A 15,825-nucleotide genomic window follows, 5' to 3' on the forward strand; every position below is an offset into this window, starting at 1 on the left:
GTTGATAAGAGAATCTAGTATATTAGATCAGACTGCAAATAATAAGACGACATAACTGAATTTACTATACGAAAGTTGGTCACCAAACAAAACTTAGGATTCAGCTAAATTATTATTCTACTTTTAAATGATTTTCGCTGTGTTGTGCAAGATGCATTTTTACGTTTTGTTTGTTTACATAAAGAAAACGTAAAGAGTTTTGAAGCTAAATATAAAATAACTGGAATTTGTAGGAAAATTTGTGGATAATTAATTCAAATTGATTTATATTCAAATATTAATGCTATTGTGTAAAAACGGAATGCCTAATTACGACGAAGTGAATTTGTTTAACCTTTGACAGCAAATAACAAATACAATATTGATGTACACTGTGGTACTTGATATGAAAATTATAATATACTGTACATACGTAATTAAAGTACAATATTATGGATTCGTAATGAAACTTCAAAACAGCTGCTAACAATTCAAGTTTACGAGTCAAAGTTATATAGATTAAAGTTCACAATATTGACCTTATAATACTGATAACACAGGCCACGACAAATGTCAAAAAAAAAGAAAGTAAAAATTTTAAGCGGAACACTGCGCGAATTTGAATTCAAATTTCAAACTTTCGAACACAAAGCCTTTTGTTTACGTTTTCGCGCGCTGTGCGTCAGCCCGCCTCAATTCCCGCGACGTACTGGCAACTGCGGAGTTTTAGACACGAGTCTCCTGCATAGGGTTGCAACGTATTCAAAAATAACTCATTTCCCACACGTAAACACATCTCATGATGTCAGTTTTCGCTCGAACCAGCGCTAATGTCGAAAGTAACGACCGTTTTCGTGACCTTGAACTTCTACGACAGGTTATTGACTTCGCGATAAAGCAAGGAGATTTCACAAAGTTGTCTCCGTTATGTATATTTAATTTTACGTGATAAAGGTGTTATTTTAAGTATGATATGATAGAGACATCAAATTAATTGGTCTGTCTTATCAAAAATTCTTATATCCTTATTAGAATACCAATAACAATGTCTTAATTTTACAGTTGTTGAATTTATAACAAACAAGAAATGTGTCCAAACCACGTGTGGACAAAAATAAACAGCAGTTATATATGTAATCAATAAAAGTTATATTTTTTGCGAGCGAAATATGGTAAACTAACTTGTGCAATTTATAGAAGCAAAAATTAAAATAGATCCATATATATATAAAATGTTGTATTAAAAAAAACATCAATTTAATCATAGTATGTATAGTCCTGTCTATATTCTTAGGGGAGTAGACAGAGCCAACCAAGATTTAAAAGTATATATTTCAAATAAAAGATAAAGTAAATGTCACACCACGTAAAAGTACCTACAAACAAATATCAGAAAAAAAAAAACGATAATATTAACGAATGGAGAAAGAATCTCTACCGATAGCCCGCAGACAAACTTTAAAATATAACTAGAAATGAATAAAAGAAATTCAGACAAAGACAATGAAAATATTTCTATGATTTTGGGCAGAATTACAAAAAACAATACGCAATAAAATGAGAAACACGTATATTTTTTACTCAACTAAAAATAATGCTTAGATCGATACATATATCTAGTGATAATTACGACTAGATGATAGCTTATCAACACGAACAACACGTGGGTATTACAGAAAATAAGTGCGCAATAAAAATTATAGCGAAACGCTAAAAACTAAGTTTATAGGCGACACCTTTCGTTTACATACTCATAGTAAGTACATATAATCATCACGCCTTTATGTATCAGTCAGACAAATACCAAAAGTACACTTAAAAGTTATGGATTCCATCATTAAGACATACAACAGAGTCTGAAAACGATATTTATTCGTATAACCTAAAGATAATTTTTATCGTTTTAAAAAATAACCACTTTTCAAGACTTCCAGGCGTGTTTAACAGACTGTGCTGTGTCTCGTACACTTTTAAAAAGAGTACAATTCTATCTCTTACCATTGAAATCAATTGGAATTGAAAAATATATCATGATATTGTTCTTTGTTTAATTTGTGATATACTTTGTGACGAAAACTTTCAGTAAGACTTATTTTCTAAAACTATCAATAAATCAATAAATTTTTGGACGATATAAATGAAAGAGTGATACAATGATAAAAGACCTTAATTTTTAATAAATACATTTAAAAAATATTGATTTGTTATGCTAACACCTTTGCAATGAATGAGTCAGTTCCACCTTCCACGATCTTACTAAATTAGGAGCTCATATATCGCTCGCGTGTCGACCTCAATGTTTCTGATTTCACCATCTGTTACTTTAAAAATAATTCTGGCTGATTTATTTCATTTTAAGTATGTAATAAAAATAAAAAAAGATTTTCTTTATTACAAGTGCATGCATTGAAGTCAAATTGAAGTTTGTTATAAAAAAAATATTAGAACATATTCATTTAATTATTTTCAAATTAAACTTATTGATAGAATGAAAACGAATTACTACTAAAGAGTCATTTGTTTTGAATTAGATTAAAATAAAAATTAATAAAATTCTCGGACATATCATAATGTCTTCCGTAAACAAGCGTAAGGAGTTTGAATCACAAACATGTTTTCCGTGTAACTAAAACGCAAAATCTGAACGATATTTTTATGTCACACGGGGAAATTTTTCTCTTGCTTTTTGTTTGAACGGTTTCCACTGTCTTTGTGACGATTTTCCAGTAATTTCAGTAAGTTGCTGCTACACTGAAAGTCTTTAGTTCAATTCTTGGAGGAGAATTAGTTGGTTTGGACATTGTAACTTTTATCCATAAATTCCATAATGAAAGGCAACAGGGTTCCCATACAGCCAACAACCGAAAAAAATATTTATAATCTATGTTCACGGGCAAATGACCTAGTGTCACGGCAATGTCGATTTGAATTTCGAACAATAAAAAAGTAATGAACTCAATATTTTGTTCGGACATTTTGGCAGAATTATGTTTTTGATCTGTGCATGTTGACTTGAAAGCGTTGAAAGAAATATGGTCGTGAGGGATATTTTCAGGTTGGCTAGTAGGTACTTTTTTTTGGCTATGGCTAATCAGTTTTTCGCAGAACAATGAGTACTATCGTAGACGTATGATTATTCAAGGTCTTTCATCTGTAATGGATGTATAATATGCTTGTCGTTGCTCTGATCTGAACTATAGTCAAACGACAAACGTCTTTATCTTTTTCTTATATTGTACAAACATAGATCGTGCCTTTTTTCGGAGGGCAGAGACATCTTTCCACGTTCCAAGATACTTGCATAGTTAGTTCTTTCACTTCATCCCTATTATCACTCTTTACATGTCAGCTTGTCCTCGAGTTTAAAGGTACGATCATTTGGACATTTCAAACATGCTATTACCGACAACTACATATATGACATTTATTTATTTAGTTAAAACTTTATTGAACAATAAAAAAAATGTACAAAAGGCGGACTTAATGCCGTTTCGCATTCTCTACCAGTCAACCAGCTGACCAAACAGAAAAACTTTTAGTTGATGGTGCGATAAAGTGCACATGTTTACTAAAAAATACATACATTACAAAAAAAATGCATAAATATACACAAGATACATAATATACATTATAAATACATATACATACATACATAAATCAAATTAGGATGACCCATTATTGATCTGCCGAAGAAAGAACACATTGATCGAATTGAGATTCAGTTTATAACAGGTTTAGGCTATCGGCTAAAAGAATCGTATTTTTAATATCTTTCCCGTCAACAGCCTGCTAGGAAAGGCATCTGTTTCATAATGACAGGTCGCAAAAATATGAGGCATTTAAATATTTTGTGATTATTTTATAGTAGAGAGCCTACTTCGTAATAATTAGAAAGCGCTACGGATTCGCAGAGAAAATTTACGCCTAAAAAGTGCGTGAAAGTCGGATTCAATGTTAGTTTTGGCAATGTGTGGAGAACTTGCTCGTTTTAACCGTGTGTAAAACATATCGGTATTACGTATGGAGTGCTATAGCTCACAAACTTTGTTTTATTTTACTTGCTGTATCCGCGACTTCGTCCGCGTGGAATAGTTATTTTGGGCATCATTTATTTCGCGCACAGCCTCCTCAGCTTTTTAAATTTTGATTACTATAAAAACGGTTCTAGTGAGTTAAATTTAAAAGATAGACATATACTGTCGTTAACATTTTTTTTAGATTATTTCAAGTAATTTAATTCAATAATTCTTTCATACATATATTTATCTTGAACCGTTTTCACAGCGCACGCAACGGAAGCTCTCAAGGATGAATAATTTTCCGCGTTTTTTTCACATTTTCCATTATTTCTTTGCTCCTTATAGTTGCAACGTGATGTTTTATAGCTTAAAGCTTTCCTCGATAAATGGTCTATTCAGCACAATTTTTTTTTTTAAATTCGACACTGTAATTCCTGAGATTAGCGCGTTCAAACAAACAAACTCTTCAGCTTTATAATATTAGTATAGAATAGATATTCAACACGTCTTAATCTCTTACAGATAAAATAGAGTCGGCAGTCTACTAAGATGGCTTAATGCGGAATTAAGATTCAGACATATTATCAGTATCTGACCTGTTTTTACAAATAAAAATATATTTTTCGGCTGCCAGCCCATCGCTAAAATTAACAAGCATTTCCTTACAATATTTATAATATACCTTAATATCGTGGCAAGTTGAAAGATGTAGTCTCTGCCTACCGGGAAAAAAGGCGTGATTTTATGTATTTATGTATGTAAGCTAGGTAAGGTCCCCTTGTAAATACTTGCTAGGTAACAAATTCTTATTCTAAATGTATTTTTGTTCAGTGTAAATTTTATTCAAATTCTTTGCTCAGATTCCTAACTAACGGTACCTACGTTTACCGTTTTATGCGAGAGATAGAATAAAAAACGAGTTACTTATTACATCTGACGTTTTGACAAATTGTCAGAAAAAAAAGCTAAGTATTTAGAAGCGATTCTATTTTTTTTTAAGAATTTGAGCGGGAAAATGCCCGAATTTTTAAAAAGATTAAATAGAATAAACGAGGGATGTTATTTGTTCGTTTTGATGATTTATAACTGGCATCCGACGCAGAGAAGTACAAAATAATTAGAATATTAGCCTTTGCCTTAGTCGCCTTTTACGACATCTATGGGAAATATAAATAAATATAAACGGGACAAAAAACACAGATATATGAAGTAGTCCTTTTCTAGTGCGTTGGAACCACACGGCACATTGTTACGTATTAGTTACCATTTTCAACGAAATTGTTTGTCTTCCCGCGTGAGGCTGGCGTTGACGTCATCAGCAGATTTTCTCGAACGGCCGAAGACCGAGTTCAAGGTTACACGTTATTAAACTTTTTTACGTATTTACACGACATTTGCGTTATAGTCGTTCCAAATTCGAATTCGTAGTTTTTTTTTTACTTGCTTTTAAAAGAATAAAGAGGTTCTTTCGCAAATTCCACGGCAACTATTGTTTTTACCGTGGTAAAAGATACTCTATGTCCTTTTCCAAACTCTTAATTATTTACACGCGATAGTTCAAGAAAATTGGTTCAGTACAGAGCCGGATTAACCTTAAGGCAGAGTAGGCAACTGCCTAGGGGCCCAGCATCGACAGGGGCCCCGCCCACTGCCTGCATTCCGAAAAATATTTTTTTTTGAATTGAACGAAAATGATAATTAACAAAACTATTCTTTCTTTTTCAACACCTGTAACACTTTATACATACAGAACCATCTAGTATCTAATATTAGAACTAATATAATCCTTCGAAACGCAACTAACTGGACTTCATGTACGTTGGGGGAATCCCCGATTTGTTGAGTGCGTTCTGTAAGCTTCCGTAGCGTGATAATAATTTGTAGCGTAATAGTTCCGAAACTTTCAAAATACCTATAACCTACGTATCTTTAATTACAAAATATGATATGAGTTCTGCGATTGCAAGGTAAATTTTAAAAAGTTTATGTGTTCTCCGTATTTGAAGACTTACGATTTTCACATACACAAAACCAAAAGTATTTAAAACAAAAGTGTTCCCGCTATTTCGGCATTCATAGAAAGGATTATGAATTCGAAATGGTGTGAAGAAAGAAACAGAGCACATATATCTTTTATACCTACTAAAAATGAGCTTTTGATTTATAGTAATTTAAAAATTTACTGCGATAAACCTTCTGCCAGTTTTATTGGAGAGAAAAAATTGTTAAAAAATGCAAGAAGTGCAAAAAAATATAGTTTTTGGCCAGTAAAAAATAAAAAATAAATTAGTAAAATGTAACTTAGGTAATTTTTTATTGTTCCCTACTAAAATACTATATTTATGTGCAAGGTACTATATTTTTAAAAACTTTACTTACAAAATACTATATTTTGACACTAAAATGTTGGCAACCCTAGTAGAAGGCAAAAAAAAATACATCACATGATTTAGTCAGTCAGAATAGGTAAAGAAAAGGGGCCCGAAAATGGTAGTGCCTACAGGCCCATGACAGGTTTAATCCGGCTCTGGTTCAGTAGATGACTCGTAAAGATAACAAACAAACAAACACACTTTCCCATTTTTAATATTAGTTGGGATTAATCAGAGCTAATAAAAAGTCGCCATTTTCTGTTTCACCAAAAAATCGAATATTTACATTTCATACACATGACCTTTACGACATCCATGGGATAGATAAAATTGAGTTGTTCTGTTGGCTGTGTCTACCCCGCATGGGATATGGACGTGACCATATGTATGTATGAGTTGTTCTATTCTATAGTGCCGGAAACCACACGGCACTATACTATACAAAAGAATCCGCGGGAAAATGCTAGTTACAAAAACAAATCGATGGTCCCTTAAATATGGAGAGTTGAGGTCGTCAAGTCCTGCACATGGCGGGCATACCATAAAAGACCACATATGTCCTTAGACTTACTAGCTTAAGTGGTACAAGGCCAGTCTCAGTTGCTATGGCAAAACATAGTTTACTCAGGTCAGGTAATATAGGTGTTATACCTGCGTTTTATAGCGTCAACTTGCTGTGCCCGCGATTTCGTCCGCGTGAAATAGTTATTTTGGGCATCGTTGAAGAACTCAAGGATGAAAAATTTTCCCCGTTTTTTTTTTCACGTTTTCTATTATTTCTTTGCTCTTTATAGTTGCAGCAGTAGTAGTAGTTAGTAGTATAAATGGTCTATTAAACACAAAAAGAATTTTTCAATTCGAACCAGTACTTCCTGTGATTAGCGCATTCAAACAAACAAACTCTTCAGCTTTATAATATTAGTATAGATTCAGACTGAACGACCACTTTTCCTTGACCTTGCAAACATTTCCTATAATGAAGTTACATATAGAATTATTCACGAAACGCTTTACGCATAAACACCTAGCAACTAAATTACTCATATTAAAATGTACTCACTTGGCAACAAATGTTGGTACTGTTTGTCATAATAAATGAATATGACGTCATCATTATCACCTTGGAATATACATATAATCACAGAGGTAGACAGAGCCAACAGTCTTGAAAATACTAATAGGCCACGTTCATCTGTTTGGCGGTCTCAATTCTATCAGTAGAAAGTCTAAAGTGACAGGTAGCCCGTCGCCGAAAAGAAGAATCCCAAGTTTATAAGCCTATCCCTTAGTCGCCTTTTACAACATCCATCGGAAAGAGATCGAGTAGTCCTATTCTTTTCTATATTGGTGCCGGGAGCCACACGGCACTTTTGCACTATAAATACACAAATTTAATTTGCCGTTTGCTTCCTTTCTCATGGGAATTTCAGGAAATCCTCCCTTAGTACAGCTCTAGACCATTTCAAGACTCTTCTAAGATGTCTCTAGAAGTCTAGACCCTGCGATTTGGTCTGTACGTTGTCTGCCGCCAGTCACTCCGCTAAGGAAGACTTAGAATCGCCTGTTGCAAGGCTAGATTTTCAGCAGATGTGAATATTGGGAAGAGAATAAAGTAACAAATTGGATTTTGAATTCCCTTCACGTAGGTATTTCTCTTCTTCGACACATACAACTTGGTAATTTCAAGGTATGAGTGGATAGGCATTTATTTGAGCTTGCCTGCAACACCTTAAGCCTCATCTTGCTCACTCAGTTAAGGTCTGGAACGTAAAGAGTCAGGTCAACTCACGCTAATCATTATTTAAAAAAAATATATTACAATATCTATATGCATTCTAAAACATCCCTATTCATTCTCTAGCAAGTATTATATCCGTGTACACGATTTAAATATAACTGTCCTTAATTTGTTAAATTCCTGTTTATATATTCACAAGCTTGTTACTTTAATAAATTAAAATGTTATTTACGAGTTGTCTTAAAATTTTCAGGTTAATACTCATTTTACAAAATGGCCGCGATAAACAGAACGGGTTCACTTTTAGCCGAGGGACTTAATACATAATAATCATATATATAATCACGTCTACACTACACAAAATCCCTTGCAGGGTAAACAGATTCAACAAAGTTTTGCAGAAACTGAAAGGCCACGTTCAGCATTTAGGCTTAAGATTGAGATTCAAATGGTGTCAAGTTGCTAGCCCATCGACTACAAGAATGACAAGATTTTAAGCCATTCCCTTAGTAGGATGACCAAAAATAAGCTAAAAATCATGCCTTCTCTACGCAATGCTTCGGGGCTTAAGAACCGCTTCTTTATCAAATATCGTTATGCTTCTGGTGTTTTTCAAGTGACAACCCGGGATCCGCTCGACCACCGATCGCGGAATGTGGGAAGGTCAGGTAATTCACCATCTGACCTCCATGACCCTGGAGAACAGGAGACTAAGTCTACACATGTATATCACGTCTTTATACGTATTACGAAGCAGACAATATTCTCGAAAATACTCAATAATGGAATTGAGATTCCGATCGCTTAAAAAGAATCCCAAGTTTATAAGCCTTTTTCTTATTGACTGGCAATTTGCGTGGGAGAGAAGTGGCTGGCACTACGCTTACTAAAATATATTATAGAAAGCCGCCAACATAGAATCTAAATTCATCCTACATACAATCACGCCTTCTTCCCGGAAGGTGACATGACACGACTTGTTACAATCTCTGCAAACTTCTTCCGCTTCATCCACATTTATAACTCTATGCAAACTCGTCGGTTGTGGGTATTTGATCTGACCATTCGCCGGGACGCCTCTGATTTGATCCAGGTACATTCGTGGAAGCTCAATTGCAGAAGTAATAATTTTTACATTATGGAACTGAACTTGGGACTCCCGAAACAGACGTCACGGCCGTTGAACCTACCGGCTTAGCTAAGCAACCCAACCGTAGGTGTTAAGTCAATGAACTTAACACAATAACTACATTATGTATATATTTTGTAACGAAAAGAAAAAATATGGCCAGTATATATGACAATATGACTCCACACTATATCCTATTTTTTTTAACGGGCGATGCATATAAGTCCTTGACCAGGGACGTTTGGGACAAAGGTCAGGTCAAGAGTATCTTTTTTTAGGTACCCACAACCTATACACCAGGAAAGAGACACGATCATTATAATATAGTCCATCATAGTGGTTCCACTATGATTGATGAAATTTAAAGACAGCATGTAGTTTTATTTTTCTATAGTTATTATAGGCATCATTGAAGCCCTCAAGGATTATTCCTTATTTTCCCCGTTTTTTCACATTTTTCATTATTTCTTTGCACCTTTTAGTTGTAGCGTGATGTTATATAGCCTAAAGCCTTCCTCGATAAATGGTCTATTCGACGCAAAATTAATTTTAATTTCTTTTAGCGCGTTCAAACAAACAAACTCCCCAGCTTTATAATATTAGTATAGATTTAAACAAAATATGATTCACAATAAGGGTAAGGGAGCAAACCAGCGCTTTGGAAAGAGTAAAAGTAGAAAATTTGCAAGATATGGATGTAGGTAAGAAGTATATTAATAGACTGAAGGATGAATTTGAAGATTTAGAGGAAATGAGCGATATTGAAGATGGATGGAAGGAATTTAAAGAAAGAATTGTGAAAGTAGCTGTTGAAGTGTGTGGTGTAAGTAGAAGAAGGAAAGGAAAAAATCACAAAAATGCGTGGATGAGTAAAGATGTGCAAGAACTTGTGCGATTAAAGAAGAAAGCATGGCTGGATTTGTTAGCAGCAAAAGCTAACTTAAGAATGCAAGAGGTTATAGATGAAGATGTGAATGAAGCACGTAAGGAATATAAGAAAATGAAAGATTTGGTTAAGAAAGCTGTGATTAGAAAGAAAGAAGAGTATAAAGAGGATTTTGATAAAAGGCTATCAGAAGACTTTCAGTCAAATCTGAAAGTATTCTGGAAATCCGTAAGGTCAGCCCGAGGAAATACTATAACCAGAGAGCTGACTAGGATCAGATGCCAGGATGGTAGCGTTGTGAAAGGAGAAGAATGTGTACTAAAGATAAAGAGAATGAGATGGAAGGCGAAATTGAAATGTTCGAAATTGTGGAAGCACTTAAGAGTATGAAAGCGGGAAAGGCTGCTGGGTGTGATAGAGTGTCGGTCGAGATGCTTAAAGCAGGAAAAGGCGTAGTAGCTAGTCAGTTGTACTGCCTTTTCAATTTGTGTTGGAGAAGCGGCCGAGTACCAAAAGATTGGTGTAAGGCTGTTATCGTGCCACTTTACAAAGGAAAAGGGTCACAGCTGGACTGCAAAAATTATCGTGGTATAAGCCTGCTTAGCGTCGTCGGCAAATTGTATGCTAAGGTATTGATTAATAGAGTCAGGAATGAAACTGATGACAAAATATGGGATGCTCAAGCGGGATTTCGAAAGGGAATGAGATGTACTGATCAGGTCTTTTCCTTGCGGTGCATAGCCGAAAAGTTTTTGGCCAAGAGTCAAAAAGTCTATTGCACATTCGTAGATCTGGAAAAGGCCTATGACAGAGTTGAGAGGAATGAATTGTGGTCAGCACTTTCTATGCATGGGGTGAGCAGTCTCTTAATACGAGCACTGAAATCCTTATATGAGGATTCGAGTGCTTGTGTCAGGATAAACGGAGCGCACACTGAGTGGTTTAAGATTGAGAAAGGCGTTAGGCAAGGATGTGTTGCGTCACCGTGGCTGTTCAATTTATGGATAGCTGTTTGACAGATTTGAAAGAGTCTAAAAGTGGATTAAGGATGAATGAGTTACTCGTCAAATGTCTGCTCTATGCCGACGATCAGGTTATACTGGCGTCATCAGCGGAGGAGTTACAGGAGATGGTAAACTGTATGCATGAAGCTTTAAAAGAGAAAGGAATGAAAGTGAACGTAAGTAAAACTAAAACACTGGTTTTTGAAATGGAGAAAGAAATAACAGCATGTAATATTTTGATTGGAGGAGAAAAAGTGGAGCAAGTGAAAGAGTTTGTATATCTAGGATCAAAGTTTACATCAGATGGCAAGTATGATAGTGATATTGAAAGGAGAGTGAACGCGGGGAACATGGTGAATGGAGCTTTGCATGCCTTTATGAGCAGTCAGAAACTATCCAAAAAGGCTCGACTGGCTGTGCACAGGGGCGTGTTGGTCCCGACATTAATGTATGGGAGTGAAAGTTGGGTATGGCAAAAGAAGCATGAAAGCAGAATAAATGCAGTGGAAATGAGAGCGTTAAGTAGTATGATGGGTGTGAAATTGAGTGACAGGATAAGGAACAGCGTGATAAGGGAATGTTGTGATGTGAAAGAAGATGTAGTTACAGGAATAGAAAAGGGTATGTTAAGATGGTTCGGTCATGTGGAGAGGATGAATGAAAGCAGGTTGACTAAGCAGATATACAAGGAGAGTGTGGAGGGAAAGGTCGGAGTGGGAAGACCTAGACGAACGTATCTTGATCAAATTAAGGACGTCCTGGTAAAGGGTCAGGTCAAAAGTACCCGAAACCGCCGAGCTTGTATGAAGAGAGTTATGAATGTGGACGAAGCGAAAGAAGTATGCAGAGATCGTGGCAAGTGGAAAGAGGTAGTCTCTGCCTACCCCTCCGGGAAAGAGGCGTGATTTTATGTATGTATGTATGTATGTATGATTCACAATGTTAAAGAAACGGTCGTTCACCTTTCTGAGAAGATCTTATATCATTATACAAACATAATGAATGATTGTGCAAACGCCAATTTAATCAATACCCACTTAATAATATTACAAAATTAAGCTGTCCAGCTGAACGTGACTTCGAGTATTTTCGAGACTATTGGCTCTGTCTATACCTTAAGAGATAAGGACGTGATATGTCTGTTTTTGTATGTTATTTATTAGATACAATATGTTCGTTCAAAATTGACATTTCTAATTTCTTACATATTTTGTTGTATAATCTTATATGAAACTTTAATCATAATTAAGACACTTATATTCTTTTACTTTTTGATTTGAGTTCGCTAACATATCAAATTTTGTTTGTAGTTCAGCTCATTCTAAAAAGACGTAACAACATCATAACGACGTAATCTGTATGAACAAATTATAGTTTTATACCATTGTCAACGTTTTCAGTCTTAGAATAAAAAAACAAATGGACATTATTGACACTGACAGCAACTGTTTTGTATACAAACAACAAGAATTGTTATTTCATTTTCAATTTTTCTTATGTAGTTTTATCATGTCCGTTAAAAACGTGAATGCAAAAATCAAAATTTGACGAAAGACTAGTTATGTTTACGCTTGCGAATGTTATTTTTCGTGACAGTTGACGTTGATAAAAAGACTTTCAGTTGATGAATTGAAGCTAGCAGCAAATGATTACAACATATAACTAACTTCTCTTCGTCATAGAGATGACGTCACGGCTGATATTGCATATTATATTTTTTTTTAAATATGTCGGTTATATGATTAAACGATTAAAAAGAAAAAACTGACGGATTTTTTTTAGAGTGTTAAAACAATTGAAATGTTGTCAATTGCTTGGTTTAATAAGTATTTAAGATTTGACTTTTTGATTGACTTTACAATCTGTGTGCGACGAGTAGCAGCTGACACCCGTTATGTTATTATATCGCTGCACGACCAGGATGGAAGAAAAACCGACATTGATGAAAACTAGTATAAATTAAGAAACAATCAAACATTATTTACGAGCAAATCTTCGTAATAAAATGTGCTTTGACATTTCAAAGAGCAAAGAATATTTTCTGTTCAGTCTTGACCGTGGCATAAACAAGCGTTTCGTAAAAGCCAGACTTAAGGATATAAGTAATCATTAAATACTTGATAATTACCTTAACAGAACCTTGGAGTGAAAAATGCACGAGTATTCGAGAAAATTGTCATGCTTTACCATCTTTACAGTGATTAAAAAAGTTCCACAACAAACTATACAGCTAAAGTTTCAAATTTACATTAGAATAGAACCTCTCCTCACTTTGTCGTGGACGTCGTAAAAGGCGACTAAAAGATAGGCTTATAAACTTGGGGTTTCTCTTGTAGGACTCGTAACCTGTCATTATTTGAATCTCAACTCAATCATAAAACAGCATTCAGCTGACCGTGGCTTCTCAGTCTTTTCAAGACTGTTAGTTTTGTCTACCTCGCTATGGATATAGACGTGACTATATGTATGTGTGTGAATAGAGTACGCCAGTGCCCGCATGCGTGACGTGACACTAAAAATCCCTCTTTTTTTCCGTTTCCATAGGAATTTCGAGAAAAATCTACAAGTAAAATTTAAAACTAGCTAGCTAGATCCAGCGATTTGATGCATACCTACTTATAGATTGTAACATTTCTTGATAGTTATAGTGATAGTTCACTCTTAATTAGAATCGGCAGCACTGAATGTGCGTGTGCAATGTAATGCAATACTTTGTTGCATTGTGGGTGTCTTCGTACAATACGAACAATTTCTACCAAGCCAAAGAAGTATTTACAACAGTATACATAAAATCTCATTAACGTAGGGAAAGAGGGAGACCGCATCTTTTTATCTGCCAAATCCCTGAATAAGAACCAACTTCTTTTGCTTCACATACATTTATAACTCTATACATCTCTCTCGATCGTCGGGTTTAGGGTACTCTTGACCTGACCATTTACCAAAAGTTCTTGTAGGAAACTTTATAGAATTGAGCAATCGAAGAACTTAATAATAGGTATGTAATTATTCATCCTTGAGGGCTTCAATGATGCCCAAAATAACTATTCCACGCGGACGAAGACGCGGGCACAGCTAGAGTATACACAAAATTGTTTGTATACATACAATACCATTCCTTTTTTTTATCTTTCACACCAACAGTATACATGTGCCTTTTCAAAATAAATAAATATACATTTTATACTTAATACGCAAATTAATTTAACGTAAATTTGTTCTATGGTTTTTTCTAAACTATTGTTAATTTTTTTAATATTTTAAGAATAATATAGGTGAGCAAATCTGAGAACGGTCGTATAATTTTATTTTCAGCAATATAATGAAAAATATTAAAAAGGCGTGAACGGATTGAAGGTTAAAAAAAGGTCTTATTTACCTAGTCGATTGGAGAAATGTTTATAAATCTGATGATGTGCTGACCTCTCATAACACAGTCACGGTCAAGTTCTCCCGCCAAATCGTAAAAATTCGCGCCAATTTCTCAACCAGAGATCAAACAGATCTTTTTGAAAATAGAACGTCCTTGCAAGGCTACCGGTCGTGAGGTCGATGTTCCCAATGTTGATGTAACAGCTAAAAATACTGCCCTGTCCTGTCTATGGATTTTAAAAAAAGATGAGGGAATCGGTTTGCCAATGAACTCTGGACATTTCTAATTTTTTTCAAGGTTAGGGCTTTGGCATTCTACATGTTTAAATAGTAAAATTTTCATGAAATTACATACCAAGAAAGACTAACGAGAAATTCTTCCATGTAGGTACGTACATATAATTAAAGCATAGACAAAATGTTATTTTTTATTATAAAAGAGTACTTTGAAACTTTATTGTTTGCTTGTAAGTTAAGTAATCTTCGGCAATTATCATGAAAATTCTTTCACCGTTTAAAAAGGTACAATTTTACATGCGGTTGTTATAGGCTATGTATGTACCACGGGCAAACCGTGACGGACGAAAACTGTGAAGACATATAAAAAATAAATACATACATATAGTCACGTCTATATCCCTTGCGGGGTAGACAGAGCCAACAGTCTTGAAAATTCTAAAAGGCCAGCTGTTTGGCTTTATGATGGAATTGAGAAATTCAGATTCAAATAGTGACAGGCTGCTAGCCCATCTCCTACAAGAAGAATCACAAGATTTATAAGCCTATCCCTTAGTCGCCTTTTACGATATCCATGGGAAAGATATGGAGTGGTTCAGTTCTCAAGTGCCGGGGACCACACGGCACTAAAAAAACTAGATCTACTCCAAAAACCCGGGTTGGCAACACTAACGAACGCATGTTAAAAATGCATACGAATGCAGATATTACAACACAGGACGCCAGTTATTTCGATGCGCGGGCGCATGTCGAAAGTCTAATAATACTTCTTCAACCTAGATAATGTAAAATTTAATAAAATTTTAGACTCATCCTCTCGCGTCTTCCCTTGAATCTCCTCAAAATAAAAGTAATTTTCGTTCTCGCGAGAATATCGGTTTACTCTAGCATTATGAAACCGTGTTCAATCTTTGTTAATTAAGGAGATAAACGATATTTTAATTTTAGGTTCATTCTGAGTGCTCCTCTGGACCACCAAATGAGTAAACTACATGCTTAATAATTATAAATTCCAAACCATCCAGTCAGTTAGTCACTCAGTATGGAAGAAGTTTTGTATATTATATAGATAAATACTTTTCTATTTAC

The 15,825-nt window shown here is 34.8% G+C and overlaps 1 protein-coding gene across 7 annotated transcripts in view; it reads right to left on the reverse strand.

The window, feature by feature from the left end:
• Positions 1 to 15,825, reverse strand: part of LOC106139672 (segmentation protein cap'n'collar) — a 121,138-nt gene that overhangs the window by 94,590 nt on the left and 10,723 nt on the right. Inside the window, exon 1 of one of the 7 annotated variants that reach the window (XM_060952186.1) lies at positions 413 to 673. The exons of the other annotated variants lie outside the window; for them this stretch is intronic. The gene's annotated coding sequence lies outside the window, so the exon portion shown is untranslated. Of the gene's footprint in view, positions 1 to 412; positions 674 to 15,825 lie in introns of those variants that run through there. 7 annotated transcript variants of the gene reach the window in all.

The sequence above is a fragment of the Amyelois transitella genome, chromosome 28 (assembly GCF_032362555.1).
Source record: "Amyelois transitella isolate CPQ chromosome 28, ilAmyTran1.1, whole genome shotgun sequence".
In the NCBI taxonomy this organism is placed as follows: Eukaryota; Metazoa; Arthropoda; class Insecta; order Lepidoptera; family Pyralidae; genus Amyelois; species Amyelois transitella.